Genomic DNA, 5,449 nt, shown 5'->3' with positions numbered 1-5,449 from the left:
AAAACGAAACGTTACATATATATGTAACGATGCATATCGTTACGTAATAATAAAAACGCAGAACAACGCGAATCAGGAGCGCAAGAGGACGGCGCGTCCTCTAATATTGTAAACAGCGCGACCGCCGAACAACCGCGGTAAATAGCGAATCAAGCGAGATTCGAGGTATATAAAACGCCGCGTAATTGTAATCGGGAGATTCGATCATCCGCTCTCGGAAGAGAATCAGAAACGATCCACCGCTCTTGAAGGAGAATCCAATTCCGATTATCCGCTCTAAGAGATACCGACTCTACTCCGCTCCTGGCAGATTATTGTTTGTCGATTGGCGACTGTAATCACTCCGCCGTCGGCTCACGGATTCGTGAGACCGACACTGATAAGGTCCGCGGCACCGTTGGCCGCATCCGAAATCGTGTCCGAATGAGCCAAGCTCGCTGAGTCATAAAGAAGACTCCGAGAGCTAAGGTCCTGTATACAAGGACCGACGGACGCATCGCATCCGCCGAACCGATTCAAATCTCCGCGCTAGGAGATCGAGGGGAACGCCACTAAGGCAATATCCCGCGTGCAGCTACGCTGCAATCTCAACGACGTGAACATTATACGATTCCGAAACGCCGCTAACATCGCTGGAAAAAGTGTCCATCGCACTTAAGAGACACGACGCCGAAAGAAACGTCAACAAAATAGACTCGTGAAGACGCGACACTGACGTCGTCCGCGTCCCGCGCACCGCGCGTCACATCACACAAACCGGCGTCTAAACAAACCTCTGTCAGGCGATACAAACAACCAAAACCAAAGGCGTCGACACGTATTGTTCGATCTGTACATTGTCATTATCGTCAGCTTAGTATTTAAATATATTATTCATTATTATTTTCTTAAAACACTGTTTCTCAATTATTCCGCCCATTACGAACCCGATCCGACAAGCGATTCGAACCCGCAACGAATCGCGGTTACATATATATATACAGAGTGAGACATTTTAATCGAACCAGGCAAATATCTCGAAAAATATTGAAGATACGGAAAAATATTTTATTGAAAAGTTATATGGTTCAGAGGGAGACGGTGTAAGATGGTGTAATTGGCTTGACCCTGGATAGTCGTTTGAAAGTCACGTGAAGGTTACATTCATGTTTTTAAATAAAACCACCATTTTCTATTGCATATTCTTATAGCTTATTCCGGGAGCTTTCCAAAACATTTTAATAATGTATTTTTTCATTCAGTACTTTTCGAGTTATAAGGCTTGAAAGTTACAGTATCGGCATTAGCATTATCCAAGGTGTATCACGCGGAAGTTGCCCAGTCGGATTTACACCTCTGTGCGTGTTATAGGTTGTACCTGTTATTTTCATTTCTACGTAAAAATGAATTTTGTCAAATGGTTGGGGCGCATACGCACATGCCTTCTCCCTGTGTGCACATTCTCTCCATTCGACTCTCGCGCGATACTCATCCTCAAACGTTTGATTAACAAGCAAGCAAAACGCTATATCAGTTACCTCGCCACTGTAGATGTGTCACTTTAGGAGCACAAAAATTAAAAAGAGAGTATTAAAATTAACATTTTGTTTCCTTAATAATAAACATGATTGATTATTCACTTATTGAAATTGTCGACATGATAATTGAATATGGAAGGGCCAATGAAAACTACAGACAATGTGCCCGTCAGTATGTTCTACGGTATCCAGATTGTCGATGTCCCAATCATACTAGAATAATGAAAGTTATTAATAGAGCTCGTGAAGGTACATTATGTCGCAAACGTAGAAAGAAATCTTTAACTGATGCTAATGATTTGAATATAGCTATTTTAGGGATGGTAGTAATAAATCCTCAGATTGGTCAACGTAAAATCAGTCGGGAACTCAATGTTTCTCAGTCAACTATCCGGCGCATTTTAAGAGCGAATAGTTTTCACTTTCAACGATTATTACATTTAACGCTTATCACATTCAACGAGTTCAGGCACTTACTGAAAATCAAAAACAAAAACGTGTTAAATTTTGTCATTGAGGATTGGAAAAATTAGAAGAAGATTCGACTTTTTTTGGTAAAGTTTTACTTACCGACGAATCAACATTTCAGAATATTGGAGAATTGTATCGTCATAATTGCCACTTTTATTCAGATATTAATCCATTTTGGATTCGTCATGTGGATCCTCAGCATTAGTAGAAAGTAAATGTTTGATGTGGCATTTTAGATGGCCAAGTTATTGGACCCTATTTCTTTGATAATAATATTAACCGAATAATATACTTACAATTCTTGCAAAATAATCTATTCGAATTGTTAGAAGATATCAATTTAGAAACTAAATTGGATCGCATGTGTTTTCAATATGATGGTGCTCCTCCGCATACAGCTGTCATTGTGCAAAATTATTTACATCAAAGATATCCTGAACGTTGGATAGAGTACAACGGTTATATCACATGGCCTCCAAATTCTCCTGATTTGACACTTTGTGATTTCTTTTTATGGAGATACGTTAAAGGGATTGTTTTTGCTACGGAACCGACAACTTCGGTCGATATGAGAAATTGCATCACTAGAACTTTGGCAACTATTCTCGAAGAATTTCTTCAAAGGACTACTATTGCATTGCATAGAATTCCGAATGTGTATTGAAGTGAATGATGATACATTCGAAGAAATGTTATAAGACGTAAATCGTGGCGTGTACGAGCACGTGCAAGCGCGCGCGCACGCACGCATGCCCGCACGCACGCACACACGTACCCACACACACACACACGCACACGCACACGCACAAAAGAGGTGTAAATCCGATCGGGCAACCTTCGCGTGGTACACCTTGAATAATGCTAATGCCGGCGGTACTGTAACTTTCAAGCCTTATAACTTGAAAAGTACTGAATGAAAAAATACTTTATTATAGTGTTTTGCGAAGCTCCCGGGATAAGCTGTAAGAATATGCAATGGAAAATGTAGGTTTTATTTAAAAACTTGAATGTGACATTCACGTGACTTTCAAACGACTATTTAAGGTCAAGCCAATTACACCATATTATGTCCCCCTCCGAGCCATACAATTTTTGTTTGAAATATTTTTCTGTATTTTCCATATTTTTCGAGATATTTTCCCGGCTTTATTAAAATGACTCATCCTGTATACATGGTGTTAGTAAAGTCAGGAAACGGTCGAATATCTCGAAAACAAACCATTTTAAAGAAAACTGTTTCAGATAAAAGTTGTTTGGTTCGAAGAGATCTATAAAACAGTGTAATTGGTTTGACCTTGAATAGTCATTTGAACGTCATATGAAAGTCACCTTCAATTTTTTAAATGGAAGACCCTATATGTTATTACGTATTCTTATGGCTTATCTGGAGAGCTTTCCAAAACACTATAATAAAATATTTTTTCGTTAAGAACTTTTTGAATAATAACACTTGAAATTTCCAGCACTTTGACAAAGAATACAAAATATCTCGTAAAATATTCATCTTTCGATTATCTTGCATGAATGCTTTTTTGTACAGAATAATGAGACAAATTAATTGGCTTTAAGAAAAACAAAAAATTTTTTATATAATAAAAATAAAAAAATTTTTTTGTGGTTTTTTATGCCAATTAATTTGTCTATTTTTTATTGCATTTTCTTATAATCTTTCTCAACACATTTTCAAAGTACTATAATTTTATTCATTTTAGGTCAGCCGTTTCAAAGTTATTGAGTATTTTACATTAAGTAATAGACACCCGAAAACAAGGTCGGAATATGATCCAGCCAACTAAGGCAAGATCGGAGGATGATCCAGCCAACTAAGGCTATTTTTGAATGATTTTTAACACTATCAATTTCTTCGCAACGTCTGATAGTTTTGTGAACGGTAGATTTCGAGATTTTTGTATTTTCATTCCGAAATATTGCATTGAGCTGCTTAACGTCATTGTATGACCTTAGTCTGTTTCCCCATCCTCTCATCATCAAAATAGATATTCGTTCACGTTCAATAAGGTGTAGCATTTTAAAAGCAACTAATAATAAGTAGCTGTGAAAACAACTGAGAGTGAATAACCGTGAAAACAACTGAGAGTGAGCAGCCGTGAAAACAGCTGAGAGTGAGTAGCCGTGAAAACAGCCGAGAGTGAGTAGCTGTGAAAACAACTGAGAGTGAGTAGCCATGAAAACAACTGAGAGTGAATATGACCCGGCCAACTAAGGAAAGATCGGAGGATATATATATATATATATATATATATATATATATATATATATATATATATATTAGGTGTACAACTTTGCTTCCGCCGTTTTTTTCCGAAATTCGAGGCTTTATTGTAAAAAATTGGTTATACATTTATGATTCAAAATATTGTCCATCGCTGGCCACTACTTTCTTTCATCTTTCAGGCAGCGTACAAATCCCGCGTAAAAAAAACTGGTCATCTTTTGAGGCGGTCCATGAATTGATCCAATTTCTTACTTTTTCATAAGACCGAAAATGCTGGTCAGCCAGGCCGTGTGCCATTGATCGAAACAAGTGACAGTCAGAGGGAGCAACGTCTGGAGAATACGGCGGGTGGGGTAGGATTTCCCATTTCAACGTTTCCAAGTATGTCTTGACCACTTTCGCAACATGGGGTCGAGCATTGTCATGCTGCAAAATCACTTTATCGTGTCTCTTGTTGTATTGTGGATGTTTGTTTTTCAATGATCGGCTCAAACGCATCAACTGCGTTCGATTCTGATCGCCTGTGATTGTTTCAGTCGGTTTTAATAGCTCATAATACACTACGCCACCAAATACAGAGCATGACCTGGAGCCGTGAATATTCGGTTTGGCCATCGACGTGGAAGCATGGCCGGGAACTCCTCATGTTTTTCTGCGTTTGGGGTTATCGTAATGAACCCATTTTTCGTCTCCAGTCACAATGCGATGCAGAAATCCTTTCCGTCTTTGCCTTTTAAGCAGCTGTTCACAAGCAAGCATACGCCGTTCAATATCTCTCGGTTTCAATTCGTACGGCACCCAATTTCCTTGCTTCTGAATCATTCCTATGGCTTTGAGGCGTTTTGAAATGGCTGAGTCGCTCCCAATAATCGTGCCAATTCTTCTTGATTTTGACGCGAGTCTTGATCAAGTAATGCCTCTAATTCTGCATTTTCAAAAACCTTCTCTCTTCCACTGCTATGCCGGTCTTCGACGTCTAAATCACCGTTCTTGAAGCGTTGAAATCACTCACGACACGTTCTTTCACTAATAGCAGCCTCACCATAAGTATTTGAGAGCATTCGATGAGCCCCAGCCGCAGATTTCTTCATATTGAAGTAGAAAATTAAAACCTCCCGCAAATGACGAGAATTTGGCTCGTAAACTGACATTTTTAATCGAGAATAACTTTATGATGCAGACACAAATCGACTAATGTTTCTATGGGGTTATGTTGACAGATGCC

At 38.9% G+C, this 5,449-nt stretch overlaps 1 pseudogene; it reads left to right on the top strand.

The window, feature by feature from the left end:
* Positions 1 to 1,837: 1,837 nt before the first annotated feature.
* On the top strand, positions 1,838 to 2,652 carry LOC116853214 (annotated as a pseudogene).
* Positions 2,653 to 5,449: the final 2,797 nt, after the last annotated feature.

The sequence above is a fragment of the Odontomachus brunneus genome, unplaced genomic scaffold, assembly GCF_010583005.1.
Source record: "Odontomachus brunneus isolate Ranch 3 - 2012 unplaced genomic scaffold, Obru_v1 Obru_scaffold_288, whole genome shotgun sequence".
Lineage (NCBI taxonomy): Eukaryota > Metazoa > Arthropoda > Insecta > Hymenoptera > Formicidae > Odontomachus > Odontomachus brunneus.
Note: the sequence above shows the minus strand (reverse complement) of the source record. Positions and strands in the feature narration are given on the sequence as shown.